Genomic DNA, 16,000 nt, shown 5'->3' with positions numbered 1-16,000 from the left:
TGTAACCAAACCCGAGTTCGTGAAATGTTTTTTTACAGTAAAAATGTATTTATGAAGTTATTGCACAAATTCTCACGAGACTTCGCAAAGCAATAACTTTGGCTCATCGGAGCCAATACATTCTCATACCGTACGGAGCTCCTGCTCCGTACAGTATTACAACAACATTTTATGTAAATTGACTTTGGATGTTTCATCCGAAGTCGATTCGCTCATCCCTAGTTGGCATGTTGGCAGTGGATTAAGGCTACTTTCACACTAGCGTTGTTTGAATCCGGCGTTCAATTCCGACACCGGAACTGCCCGCCGGATCCGGAAAAACGTGTGAAAACTGATTACATTTGAATCCTGATCAGGCTTTCGATCACAATGGAAAAATGCATTGGAAAAAACGGATCCGCCATTTATGGACTTTAACTTTTTTTTCCTATTTTTCGGGTTTAACATGCAAAAGCCGGATCCGTTTTGACTGAACACACGGCGCCGGATCCGGCGTTAATGAAAGTCAATGGGAAAAAAGCCTGATCAGGCGTTCAGTCAAAGTGTTCAGGATTTTTGGCCGGAGGTAAAAATACTGCATGCTACGTTTTTCTGAAAAGCCTGATCAGTCAAAAAGACTGAACAGAAGACATCCTGAGGGACGGACTCTCCATTCAGAATGCATTAGGATAAAACTGATCAGTTCTTTTCCGGATTTGAGCACCTAGGACGGAACTCAGCGCCGGAAAAGAAAAACGCTAGTGTGAAAGTAGACTAATAAAGTCGTCCATCTTATTATTACATATTACATATCTTAGTTTATGGCTGATGTAGGAATAAGATAAGTAAATGTAGGAATAAATAAATAAATAAATAAATAAAACTGACGCAGAATAAGTTTCCCTGTAGCACTTGCCACATGTCTCCCTAAGCTTAACTCACAGGACAATGGCAGAGACCGCACGGAATGGGGGTTTTATAGGGCTTTGCTATGTGCGGATTGGCCGGCAGCATGGCATTATGGGTGATCTCGCGTTCCAGGTCTTCTTTATTTCACTTTGTAACACGTGCAGCCGCTATTTTAGGAAAAACTGATTTGTTACCACAAACCGCAAGCACATTTGGATTCATTGTGAATGGAAGTTTTCCTAAACTTCAGACCGAATTCTGCTTCGTTCAACACTAGTGAAGATATCCAATGCACTAAATATTATTGTTAAATCAACAAAGTATGATTTATTTCACCTGAAGGCCTGGAGAAAGCACATCTACATGACTCATACTCTCATTATCTAATGAGGAAGTATCTGTAACACAATCTGATTTTCATTATTGTGATTTCCCCTTGCTGCTGTTTCTTCAAGTCATTTTAAACACTTGCGTATTCTCATGTGTCAGCTTAGCTACAGTTTGGAAACAGCTAAAGTGCAGCTGAGGTTCACTATAACAAATATGAAAACTGTTCTAAAGGGTGACAGTACAAATAATGTCAGGAAACATCGGACATCAGGATGGAAGATATTGCTTATATTGCTTTCACTTTGTAAAATAAACATATATAAATAAGAAACACAGTCAACAATCATGGTATAAAATGGGCAGGGCATCAGGCAATGCTGGGTAGACTCAAGGGTTCACCAGGTAAGGGGATGCCCTTTCATCTACTAGTCAATTTATGGAATTGTGCACTGAACATAATCACCAGGCCTAGCATTCCCAACAAAAAAAAAAAGATCTAATCCCAAAGCAAGATCATCTAATAAGTCCACCCAATAATAATTCACAGTCAAAGAGGATTAGGTAAACTTTGGTCCAATGTCACCCAAAAACCTAAATTAATTTGGAGACAAAATGAATAAGAGTTGTCCGGCAGGGGAAAATTCGAAAGGTGTCAAAGTGAGATAAAATTAGATTTTTTTTTACAAAGTACTCAAGGAATGATACAAAATTAAAAGAAGGGATACTGGCCCATCCCCCTTAGCTCCTATTCTCTTGCTTACCAGGTCCCAACAGGTTGATACGTGTCAGAACTGGAGATGCAGGGGATTGCTAAGTATCCTTTGTTTTATTTTTATCACACTTTCAGCCCTTTGTTAAAAAAAATGTTTCTCCCTGGACAAACTCTTTAACATGATTTATAATGCAGATTTATTAGTTAATATTTTCACAAAACAGTGCAAGCTATATGAAGAGCAAGTCATCATATGTTGGAAGATAAACACTTTGTAAGACATATTGAGTGGACTCTCCTATAATAAAATAGAGGTGTCACTGTTAACCTCATAAGGAAGATTTTGACCGCATACCATAAAGGGTCACTCTAGTTATGTATGCCACATCATCTAGTTATGTTGCCCATACAATGCCAGAGACCACTTCTTCATAGCTATGTACTATGCATTTTAATACGAGCTTTGCAGGAACAGCTCCAGGGTAGTTTTCGTCTGAGCACTCCTTGTTGAACCTGCTGTTCCAATAGATACCATATGCATATGCTTGTACCAAGCTTGTGCTTATTCCTTGTCCCAGGGCAAATATTGATTGATCCTGGTAAAATGCCTTCTTTTTTAGGGATTTTGGTTTTTAATTAATTTAGATATCATCCAGTGACAGACACTGTCAGGTTGAATTCCAGGTTGTAGACTGAATGGCACATGATTAAAGGGGCTGTGCAGTGCTACTATATTGATGACCTATCTGTGCCGGCATACATACATAATTCCTCTGGGTAGCCATCTTATATGCTTCTGGCATATGTAAAAAAAAAACTGTGAACTCTCATCTTCCTGAAGCCTGGGTCACCTATGATATAGATGGAACATCACCAGACACTTAATTGGACATTGACGGCATATCCCTGTATCAGAAGAACTTTGAGGGTCTCCCCTGATACATACTGAAAAGGGGTTTGCAAGGATTCAAAAAGGACATATGAAGGACCATCTGAAACCCTCCAGAGAAACTAAGTATTCTTTCATCTTTTTCCCTTTCATTTGAACGTGATTATTTATATTGTTATTATTATTCTGTAGATTTATAGTCATTTTCATTAGACTTGTATGCACTGCTTTTTACCTCTTATTAAAGATTATAAAATCTAAATGGCCAAGTCTTCCATATTCTAAGCTGCTGAACAACGTACCTTGCCTTTGAAGAGACGTTACCAGGTAGTTAGTTAAATTGCATTTAGGAATTGTAGCTGGGGGTGATTGACTGCGGTTGGTCAGTAAGTGATATCCGGATCATCCACTAATCTGTGTGATAGTGAATGACCCGGATAGTCGGCTCGTGGACCGGGAACCCACGTGGTGGCAGTTACCAAAGTGTAGTGGGGGGGTGTTAGCCGGATGGTAATACCCCGGTCACGTGAGGTCTCTGTGTGTGCGCAGACTCCGTCACAGACCACTACGTCACAGCTGTGGGATCCGGAGCGATCGGATCCATAGTTCGTGACATTTTCTGGTGGCAGCTTACGGGATTCTGTATGCTTAGAATATTAGTGCATGAAGTTATGTCCATAACTGTGTACTAAAGGCTTGAAAAATTCTGGAAGACGAAGCACAGTGCATTAGTTTTGATAGAATAATAATTCACGACAGTACCCTCCCCTCTCTCTTGTTTTCTGTCCTATCTTTTATTTGGCAATAATGTCCGAATCCGTGAATTATGACGTCCTGAGCGTGGCTGATATCACAGCTCTGTGTGAGCACAAAGGCATCCAAGTATATGGGAAAAATAAGACTGTCCTCATCCAGGAGTTATGTGCATGGAGGAGTCAAGAGTCATCCCTGCAGGATTCAGAGAATGGAGGACACTCAGGGGCCCCTGAGCCAGGTGACCCCTTCCAGAATGAGATTGATGAACTGGGAGGAGGACAGCCTGCTGGGGCTTGCAGTCCTCTAGCTGGACATAACTCTGTCTCTATGCCATCCCAAAATGGTCTGGACCAACTAATGCTCAGTAACCCGGACTTATATTTTCGGCTGCAGGAGGCACGTCGGGCAGAGCGCAAGGCTGAGCTCGAGGCTGCAGAGCGCAAGGCTGAGCGCGAGGCTGCAGAACGGGAAGCTGTCCGCAGGCATGAACTGGACCTGGCCCGAGTGCAGCTTCAGGGGTCCGACCGGCATGCCACATCCACAGGCCCATCCCTGATGGTCAAGCCAAAACTGCCTGTGATGGAGTCTGAGAACTGTGACATTGATCTTTTCCTGCATGCTTTTGAAACCTCATGCCAGCAGTACCAGGTGGCAGAGCCACAGTGGGCGGGACATCTAATGTCCGCACTGAAGGGCAAAGCTATGGAGGCCCTGGTCGGACTACCATTAGCAGAGCGTACCAGTTACGCGGTCATCAAAAAGGCTATTCTGGTCAAGTACCAGCTGACTCCAGAGACTTACCGTTTACCGTTCCGGTCCCTGCGGAGAGGGCCCGGAGATACTTTTATGGACCATCTGGGCAAGTTGCAGACCACCTTCCAACAGTGGTCTGATCCCCTCACAGAGGACACCAAGCAGTCCCTGGCGGATCTGATGGTCCGAGAACAGTTTGTCTCCAATTGCCCCACGGATGTGCAAAAATATGTATGTGAGCACAAGCCGAAGAGTGGGCGAGAGGCGGCCGAGCTAGCCGATGAATATGTCGCCATGCCCAGCACTCGGGCATTCAAAGACACTCTGTCCCGTCTGGGAGAAACCTCTTCATCTGCTTCTTCCTCCCGGCCAGCTTTGTCGATTCCTGTCCAGCGACCCTTTCACAGGCCTGCACAAAGACCTGAAGGAGTCAAGCCAGCACCGACAGACGTGCGCAAGTGCTATGCGTGCGGCAAGCCAGGACACCTCAGCCACTCGTGCCCGGAGAAGAAGACAGCACCCCCTGGCAAGCTTGCCCGCAACCCAACATCTGTGCTGTTAGTGAATGGAGCTGCAAGACACACCGCAGACAACCTACAGTCGGTTACTGTGGGCAACCGGTGCACCACAGGCTTCCGCGATACAGGAGCCAAAGTCACACTAGTTCAGCCTGAACTAGTGGATGACGCAGACCTTATTCCCGGCAAAAGCCTCACCATCACGGGAGTTGGGGAGGTGAGCCCTAATGTTCCCCTAGCTCATGTTTTCCTTGTTTGGGAGGCTGGGAGTGGAGTAAGGGAGGTGGGAGTCTCTGCGGAGATCCCCACAAATATTTTATTAGGCACTGACCTAGGATGATTGGTCTCATGCTACGTGCCCCCTGGAAGCACACAGGACTCACCCGTCCCTATGGAGGTCCCTGGACATACCGAGGTACTGTGCAAGGATGTTTGCGTAACATCAGATAACCTTGGGGATGGACCTCGGGAGGTGGGGTGTGTGGGAGCAGTTCTCCTATGACAGGAGATGTAGTGGGGATGGCGGGTGTATGTACACAGGTAGCGGACATGTGTTTAACTGATTCAAGTTGTGCAAATGTTAAATGTGATGACATTATTGTGCCTGTGTTGCCCGTCACTCGCAGGGCTGCAAAAGCCGCAGCGGAACGCTCCATTGGGGAAGAGCAAGTGGAAGTGTCCCCTTCCACCGGTTCGGACACCGTGGACTTAACCGCGTCAGAGCCTCAGCCACTGTCCCTGTTCGCCACAGGACAGCTGGCTGGGACTGATAGTGCCGCCTTTGAGCAGGCCCTGCGAGATGACCCTACCTTGGAGCAGCTAAGAGGGTTAGCTGCCAGCCCTCCCACTGAGGGAGACAAATACCGAGTGTGTTGGGACAATGGGAAACTGTATAAGGAGGACATCTCCCACAGTGACAGTAGGGTGGGGCCACTCAAGAGGCAGCTCATTGTACCTGTGCAGTTCAGGGAACAATTACTGCAAGTGGCTCATGAGATCCCCTTAGCTGGTCACCTGGGAATAACCAAAACAAAGTCCCGGGTGATGCAGAATTTTTTTCTGGCCTGGCCTTGGGGCAGATGTTGCCAAGTACTGCAGGTCCTGCGACACCTGTCAGCGAGTTGGCAAAGCAGGAGACCGTCACCGAGCTCCATTGAATCCCTTACCGATAATTGATGAACCCTTCAGGAGGGTGGCCGTGGACATCATTGGTCCACTGGCCATCCCCAGCAGTTCGGGTAAACGGTTCATATTAACCCTGGTGGATTACGCGACGCGCTACCCGGAAGCAGTGGCGTTATCCTCCATTAGGGCGGACAAGGTTGCAGACGCCCTGCTGGGGATCTTCACGAGAGTGGGGTTCCCAGCTGAGCTTCTCAGCTATCAAGGACCTCAGTTCATGTCTGAACCAATGCAGGGGCTCTGTAGGAAAATACAGGTGAACCATATCGTAGCCAGCCTTTACCACCCACAAACAAACGGCCTCTGTGAGCGCTTCAATGGGACGTTGAAGCAGATGCTGAAGACGTTCGTGGAGGCGCAAGGGAAGGACTGGGAACGATATCTACCTCACCTGCTATTTGCCTACAGAGAGGTTCCCCAGGAGTCAACCGGGTTTTCGCCCTTCGAACTCCTGTATGGTCGACGAGTAAGAGGTCCCCTAGACCTAATCAGAGAGTCTTGGGAAGGCAAGGTTGCCGGAACTGAAGTCTCTGTAGTAGACTATGTCCTCAGGTTCCAAGACAAAACGGATTCGCTGGTAGGTCTGGTACAGGAGAATATGGTGCAGGCCCAAAGCAAACAGAAGCAGTGGTATAACCGCACTGCCCGAGAGAGAATCTACCAGGAGGGGCAGAAGGTCTATGTCCTGCTGCCAATGCGGCAAAACAAACTGCAAGCTGCATGGGAAGGGCCGTACCCCATTGTCAAATGTCTGAGTAAGGTAAATTATGTGGTGGGCCTTGGAGAGGGAGGTAGGAGACAGAAGAGGTTTCATGTCAACATGCTCAAGGAGCATCACGAGAGAACGCCACATGTTATGCCGGTTTGCAGCCTGCCCGAAAGGGAGGAGGCCGACCCCCTACTAGATCTGCTAGCTGACACTCGAGAGTTGGAGGTGGACTTAACCCTCAACCCTCAACTCTCATCCCAGCAGAGATCTCAGCTCTTAGAAGTGTTGACGGCTCACCGTGACACTTTTACAGGGAAACCCGGGAGAACACACCTTGCAGTCCATCATGTGGACACAGGCACACATGCTCCCACAAAGCAGTCCGCCTACCGTGTCTCAATGGAGGTCCAGGCAGACCTCAGGAGGGAGATCGAGGAGATGAAGCAGCTCGGGGTCATTCAGAAATCCCACAGCGCTTGGGCCTCACCGGTGGTTCTGGTCCCGAAGAAAGATCAGACAACCAGGTTCTGTGTGGATTATCGGAAACTGAATGCCATCACAACCTTGGATGCTTACCCCATGCCCAGGATTGATGAACTGTTAGATAAGTTGGCAGGAGCCAGCTACCTGACAATCATGGACCTGAGCAGGGGGTATTGGCAGATTCCCCTGACCTCGGAGGCTCAGGAGAAGTCGGCCTTCATCACCCCTTTCGGCTTATACGAATTTACTGTAATGCCGTTTGGGATGAAGAATGCGCCAGCCACCTTTTAAAGGCTTGTGAATGACTTGCTGGAAGGACTAGAAGAATGTGCTGTCGCCTATTTAGACGACATTGCCGTGTATAGCCCCACGTGGAAGGAGCATCTGGTGCACCTGTCGCAAGTACTGGACAAACTTGCTGCGGCTGGACTAACTGTTAAGCCTAGCAAGTGCCAGCTGGGCATGAATGAGGTCACTTACTTAGGCCACAGAGTAGGAGGCCTGAAATAGAGAAGGTGAAAGCCATTACGAGATGGCCAACACCTCTCACCAAGAAGCAGGTCATGTCTTTCTTGGGAACGGCCGGGTACTATAGGAAGTTCATCCCGAACTATAGCGCCCTGGTCAAGCCTCTGACAGACTTGACCAAGAAGAAGCTGCCCAGGATGGTGTCATGGACGCCGGAATGCGAGCAAGGCTTCCAGGCCCTGAAGGATGCACTAGCCAGTGCTCCTGTGCTTCAGGCCCCAGATTTCACTCGGAAGTTTGTGGTCCACACGGATGCTTCTGCCTTTGGTCTGGGTGCAGTCCTGAGTCAGGTGAACCAGGCCGGGGAGGAGCATCCTGTACTATAACTGAGCAGTAAGTTACTGGCCAGGGAGACCAGCTACTCCACAATAGAGAAGGAGTGTTTAGCTATTGTGTGGTCCCTGCAAAAGCTACAACACTACCTGTATGGACGCAATTTCACAGTGATCACTGATCACAATCCCCTCAGCTGGTTGGCACGTCTCGCAGGAGACAATGCGAAACTGCTGAGATGGAGCCTGATTTTGCAGCAGTACAACTTCACCGTGCAGCACAGAAAAGGTAGTTTACATGGAAATGCCGACGGGTTGTCGCGGCAGGGAGAATCGGCCGGAGACGGCTGGGTTGCTGTGGAATAGGCTTGTGGCCATTTCCCCAGGCAACCTTTTAAAAGACGGAGGTGTGCCGGCATACATACATAATTCCTCTGGGTAGCCATCTTATATGCTTCTGGCATATGTAAAAAAAAAAAAAGTGAACTCTCATGTTCCTGAAGCCTGGGTCACCTATGATATAGATGGAACATCACTAGACACTTAATTGGACATTGACAGCATATCCCTGTATCAGAAGAACTTTGAGGGTCTCCCCTGATACATACTGAAAAGGGGTTTGCAAGTATTCAAAAAGGACATATGAACGACCATCTGAAACCCTCCAGAGAAACTAAGTATTCTTTCATCTTTTTCCCTTTCATTTGAACTGTCGTGATTATTTATATTGTTATTATTATTCTGTAGATTTATAGTCATTTTCATTAGACTTGTATGCACTGCTTTTTACCTCTTATTAAAGATTATAAAATCTAAATGGCCAAGTCTTCCATATTCTAAGCTGCTGAACAACGTACCTTGCCTTTGAAGAGACGTTACCAGGTAGTTAGTTAAATTGCATTTAGGAATTGTAGCTGGGGGTGATTGACTGACTGCGGTTGGTCAGTAAGTGATATCCGGATCATCCACTAATCTGTGTGATAGTGAATGACCCGGATAGTCGGCTCGTGGACCGGGAACCCACGTGGTGGCAGTTACCGAAGTGTAGTGGGGGGGGTGTTAGTCGGATGGTAATACCCCGGTCACGTGAGGTCTCTGTGAGTGCACAGACTCCATCACAGACCACTACGTCACAGCTGTGGGATCCGGAGCGATCGGATCCATAGTTCGTGACACTATCCTCGGATAGGTCATCAATATCAGATAGGTGGGAACCAATTCCTGGCACCTCTATTAATTAGCTGTTTGAGGAGGTTATGACACTCATGTGAGCTCTGTTTCTGCTTCAAAATTACCTCTGCAATGTCTCCTTTGTAGAAGCAGCAGTGTTCAAGTGAATGGAACTGGCAGTTGTAATTGCACTTGGTGGCTACTGCAGAGGAGATGGTGGGCAAGAAATTTTTAAATGGAAGCAATGCTCACACAAGCACAACGACTAGTGGTGCACCTAGCAAATATTTTTTATTTTTTCAATCAGATGGCGCGGCCCTGGTTCTAGTTGCTGGCGGTGGGGGGGCAGTAGGAAATGAGCGCTTCCATTGTGGAAGCACTCATCTCCATATTCATTTGTATTGCGGTCCTTAGGACGGTTAGGGCAGCGATACAGATGACTGTGCTGCAGCGGGGCAGGGGAGGGAGAGGCGTCTCCCTTCCCTGATCTTCTGATAGGCTGCAGGCACTAATTCCTGCGGCCTATCAAAGGTCGGCTCGGGCAGCGCGATGCCATCATTATCATCGTGCCGCCTGAGCCGGGCAGCACACAGAAGGGACACAGGCTGGAAGAGACCTGCATCACATCACTGCTGATGAAGGTAAGCATTAGTGGGGGTTTTTTTAGGGTGGGGAGCTGACACTATGAGGGCATCAGGCATTTCTTACAGCCCCTTTTTTTGGGGGGTGGCACCCTGGGGCTTTTTTTTCTTGCCTAGTTTGGGGGGGCACTATAGGGGCATTTCTTACTGGCACATTATGGGGGGGATACCATGGGGGAGAGGAGCACTATGGAGGCATCTGGGGGCTCTAAAGGGGCTTTTTTATTGGCACATTATGGGGGGAACTATGGGGAGAGTATCACTATGGGGCATCTGGTGGCACTATATGGGCATTATTTTGGGGCACTATGGGGAAGTGGGGGCTCTAAAGGGGCCTTTTTTCTTATTGGCACATTATGGGGGGCACTATGGCATCTGGTGGCACTAAGGGGGCATTTTTTACTGGCACATTATGGGAGGCACTATAGGGGAGAGCAGCACTATGGGGCATTATTTGGGGGCACTATAGGGGAGTGGAGTACTATTGGGCATCTGGTGGCACTAAGAAGGGGCATTTTTTACTGGCACATTATGGGGGAGAGGAGCACTATAGGGGCATCTGCTGGGGGCACTAAGAAGGGGCATTTTTTACTGGCATATTATGGGGGACACTATGGGAAAGGGGGAGATGAGCACTATGAGGGCATTTACTGGGGCACTATATAGGGGTATTTTATACTAGCATACATTATGCGGACATTAGCTCAACTGCGGGCACTGAGCAGGGTATTTCATGTACTGTCATATTATAAGGAGAACCATTACTACTAGGGGGTATTATGGGGAGCTTTACTGCTACTGGGGGGCTATGAGGAACATGATCACTAGTATGGGCACTATAGGGGCATTATTACTACTAAGTGTGCTCTGTCAGAGAATTATTTCTATTGGTGGGATTTTGGGGAGGACTGTTACTTTGGGGGGCACCCTGGTACAGTATCAGCTGAGCACAATTATTTTTGGGGAACATTATCTTTATACAATTGTCTGGGCACAGTTATTTTTTAGAGCACTGTGTGCCAATAATTTTTAAGGGGGACACTATCTGTGTGGTAGTAGTACTTCCAGGGGGACTGTTTCTACAGTATAGTATTGGGGGTGGCAGGAAAAGGTGTTCAAAAGACGTGAAGATGATGGAAATGTGGGAAACTAATGTCTGTTTCTCAAGCTCTGCAGAGATGGGAGATGGCTGAAAAATCATCATGGCTAGCTGGTCTGAATGGAGAAGATGAGGAAAGAGAATGTCTACAACAAAGGTGACATCACTGAATGTAAGTGGTATGTGGCGCTATGTAGGAGAGGAGATGCTCCGGCTCCTCCACCCTTGCAGAAGGAGGATTCCGAGCTGGATGAGGATGGCCAAAGGGGGCAGCCTGCCATGGGCGGGTGGCAGATGGTAGGGGGAACCACAGGCTTTGAGCAGGATCTGGGGAGGGAGGAGAGCAGAGGAGCTTCCTGGCTGTAGCCTGCTGTTGTCTATCGTATAATGTGAAGCAGGCAGTGCAGCCAGGACACGACCCCCCCTCTCCGTATGATGTGTAGAGACAGGCCTCAACAATAGAATTTCATCTGTACAGTGTTTGTTGGGAGTGGCCAAGTATATGTAGGAGGGGCTTTTAATAAGGGGCTGGGCTAAAAAAAATGCACGGCGCCCTGCGCGCACCACATTATTCCACTCCTACAGAGCTTTTTCAAATGGCCAGGCAAAAGAATCAGCACAACACGCTACCCGTCCCGCATTTTTAAATATGAAGGGGGCTTTGAAAAATGGGGGGGGGGGGCAAAAGAATTGGCACAGCGCACTACACGTGCCATTTTTTTTGCCTTTCGGATGCCCCTAGACAAAATTCCTGGGTGCTCTCCTGATCATGACCCCTTCAAACAGCTGATCTTCGGGGTGTCGGGAGTTGGAACCTGGCTGATCTGATATTGGTGACCTATATCCTGAGAATAAGTCACCAGTATATTAGTACTGCTCAACCCTTTAACAACTGTTTCATAGGTAATCATTCAGTTGGCATCCAAATTACCTACTTGAAAGGGATTGTGGACTTTGGATGACTTTCAAGTCTATCACTTTGTTTCACCATTTTACTGTATCTCATTTCTTACTAGTTTCATGGTGAAGGTTATGCATTAGGGTCGATATTTGTATTGAAAATGCAATTTACTCTTCCTGCATTCTCTAATAGTAAAAAACAACAGCTGCAGATGTGACATAATAGTCCAGATGGGCTGAACAGACTGCTCCATGACAACATTTTCCAGAGTCTGCAAAAATATTGCACTTATTGTTAAAAAGGATAGTGAGCTATTTCATCGGTGGAACTTCCCAGAACCTATTGTGTGCACAGATTATTTCCAGACTTGCTGTGAGATCTACTGCAGAAATGGAGAACAATGTTGCAAAGTTCACTTTCAGTGACTATAAGAATTGGACAATTGTATATAAGCTTCATGTTGCTGCTGTTATATCTGAGGTTTATCCAAAGCCTACAAATTCACAAAACAGCAGATTACTAATAGTTGGAGAAAGGATAAAGATAGACCACACGACTTGCTATATGTACCATAATCAGGACTAGACTTATCCATAGACACAGAAGATCTGTGCCTGTAGGAGGCACTTTAGGCAGGATTTCGGCTGAAGAAAAAAAATGTACAGAAAAATAAACTGAAATATGGAAGGCATTAAAGGGTTTGTCTGAGGTATTTGTACCTATGAAACTGGCTGAACTGTTGTATGTGCTCTTGGCAGAAGACGGCATCTGTTTTGGTCCCATATTCAGTGCTGAGAAAAATAATGTTTTCATGTCTGAAAATGAGCCTCTAGGAGCAACAGGGGTGTTAACACCTAGAGGCTTAGCTCTCTGTAACTTCCATCTCCATTTTGACTCACAGGGTCAGGCACCTTTGCAATATAAAGTTTTTAGTAACTAGACATATGGCATGAAATAACTAGCATTCCCAGTGCCTCCATCCCTACCCTCCCATGAGGCTAGACCTATACCTGGACTTTTTGTATCACATTTAATAGATATTAATTGTCCAGTGATAGGTGAATGCACAAGACTGCATACAAATCAATTTACTGCTTTGGACTGCAGCTGTAGCTCAATAGTTATAATCAAAAAAAGGCTTAATGAAACAAATAAAAGAGAGGCTACAGAGGCACCATCTGATCGCCCTCAGATCCTGAACAGCATCTATAAACCGTGTAGCCGATCAGAGCTAAATGCTTGACACTTAGGATAATTAGACTTCCTACGAGGATTGTCAGGTGCAGGCGGTAAATTAAAATCATTTATTGCCCTATGCATAATCCTGAAATGAGGGTCCTTCAAGGCTTCATTCAGAATAGTTTGTCTGACCACCTGCCATCCCTTCAATTTTTTTTGCCCCAACTCATTATCATCTAATTCGGGGTTCCTCAACTCCAGTCCTCAGGGCCCACTTGCCGGTCATGTATTTAGGATTTCCTTAGTATTGAGCAGGTCATATAATTAGTGTCAGTGCATCAGGACTTACCACAGGTATTTATTCTGTAGGATACTCTCAAATCATGACCGGTAGGTGGGCGCTGAGGAACACTGATTTAATTGCTGAGCCCAGGCAGAGAAAAAGCGTACTCCTGAGACAGAAAGAAGAGAACGTCTTATTTGGTCATATAGGAAACAGACCGATACCCCTTCAGCGTTTGACATAATCACCTTATCTTTTGGCCCACCTGCTTCAAAACTATCAAGTATGCCATATTTTTAACATATTAAGCAGGCATTTTTTCTCAAATCCTGCAGAGAGTGAAAAAAGCCCTAAAACACAAAAGCAACACAAAGAAATGGCATCAAAAAATGGTTTGTCTATAGGGCATTACACCGTTCATGATAGACTTTACAGTTTCAAAAAATGTAATCTAAACCATTGCATCCTAGCTGTTTAAACCCTTAGATGCAACACATAATAATGACCATGGCACCTGATCGGTTAGACAGTGAAGGAGGCCTCCTTTTTCATTCTTGGAATCTCAGTGATGCCATCACAAGGTGGCAATGATTTTCCATTCCAAACAGGGGTGTATTTAAAGGGCTTCTGTCACCCCCCCCCCCCCCCAAACAGCAATTTGCATATCACAAAAGTACTATTTTTAAAGAATTTAAAGCACAGCCAGAGGTAAGAGAGGTATATATAGACTCTGCGTACATTAGCAATTATATTAAGTCCAATACTGAAAATTGCTGTTTGGGGGGTGACAGAAGCTCTTTAAGGCTCCTGGGTTTGCCATCTTTGTAGTTCTTTATAGTAAAGATGCCTGTCAGCATTAGTGATGAGTGGCAGGGGCAATATTAAAATTTGCAATATTTCGCGAATATTTGGACGAATATTTGTCATAAATTCTCGAACTCGCAATTATTTTCTTGATTGCGAAAATCGGTTATGTAATATTCACGTAATGTGCACGCAATACAGTCACTTTTGCTACATTTTCCAAGCTGCTATAAGTTTTCTGAGACGGGAGAAATTGGTTGGCACGGCAGAACATTACAATAGCTTTATATGCAGATAGAGTGCTCCAATATATTCGCGATTGTGCAAATCAGCAATTAATGATGCACATATTTTTGCACAATATGTGCAACTTCACATTTTAGCAGGTCTGAATATATATTACTGATTGGTGCTTTAAGTATTGTTGTGAACTTGTAACATCACAGCATTATGTCTGTAGCATGTATGTATGGACAGCATCACATCACACTACCTAACATCCTGCACTGGAACCTGTCAGCTACACTATATCACTATCTAACCTACACTGACTATCTCCCACTAACTATCTATATTATATATATGAGCTAACTAACTAACTATCTAATGTAATGACACAGGAAAGCACAGAGCACAGCAATGACACTGCTGTCTCTCTCAGAACTGCAAAAACCTGCAGAAAATGGCTGCTGGGGACGTTCTTATATAGTAAGGGGTAGGCAACTTTCCTATTGGTTGCTAGGGATGTTGCTAAGCTCTGACAAAGACATTGCAGCCTTCTCATTGGCCCACAAGCAAGAATCAGGGAGGGATCATGTGTTCAAGTAGAAAAAAAATTGAATATTTGCGAATACGAATATATACCACCATATTCTAAATATTCGCAAATTCTCGAAGTGGCGATATTCGCAATTAAAATTTGCGATATGAATATTCGCGCCCAACACCAGTCAGCATAACAATGATAGAAGTATTGCAGATTATTAGATTAGTGATGAAGTAATCACATGGTTAAGTCCCCTAGTGGGAAAAAAAAACTAAAAGAAAAGATAAATAAAATGTTTAAAACAATTTTTTTAATACATTGTCCAAATCTAACTACTATAAATATAGGCTTGTATTTATCATTGCCTTTGCTCGAGGTTTTTTGTGCAAAGTGCTACAAAATTGCCCAATAATTTCACTGTGCCATATTTAAAAAAGTGGAAAAAATTAGGTATGCCTTCTTTGGACAAATTTATTAACCAAAAAAAGGCAAGTTTTTGCACTGTCCTTCTCTTGCTCATAGCAGGCATTAATTTAATTTGCTAGAGGTAATTTATTATGAAGATAATTTTAAAAGTCAGTTTTTGCTTGAACTTGTGTTGGTGTACTTTGCCCCAAGTTTATAAAATGTTGCATGTTGTTTGCAAAATTTGGTGTACAGTATCTATAACCTTACACTTTTGTCTAGAAATGCTACTCCGCTTTTTTATGTTGCCCCCTACTGGACTAAGTTTGTGATTATTTTTTTAAAATAAAAGTTGCAGCAATAAATCTGGAGTAAAACTCATTAACACACCTAATCGCACCCATTTTCCCGACCACTTTTCAAAAGAGGCCTGGGTGGAGTATACCTGCTAAAAGTCACATGCTATGGAACTTGTGAAAAATGTTTGACTTTTCTACACCAGAAAATTGACATAGACCTTTGATACATTACCCTCTTAGTTCAAAGAGTCTCTTAATAAATTTGACCTATTTTTACTCTGATGAAGTATGGTTGAAGGCTGGCGTATGAATCGAGAGTCTTAATAAATCTCCCTCAATGTTTTTCATTCCTTAGACGAGATACACATTGAAAGGTTGATTAGAGAGTGAATGTTTGTGAAACCTCCATGGAAAGGAGGTCACCATGGAATAT

The sequence above is a fragment of the Bufo gargarizans genome, chromosome 3 (genome assembly GCF_014858855.1).
Source record: "Bufo gargarizans isolate SCDJY-AF-19 chromosome 3, ASM1485885v1, whole genome shotgun sequence".
Classification (NCBI taxonomy): Eukaryota; Metazoa; Chordata; class Amphibia; order Anura; family Bufonidae; genus Bufo; species Bufo gargarizans.
Note: the sequence above shows the minus strand (reverse complement) of the source record.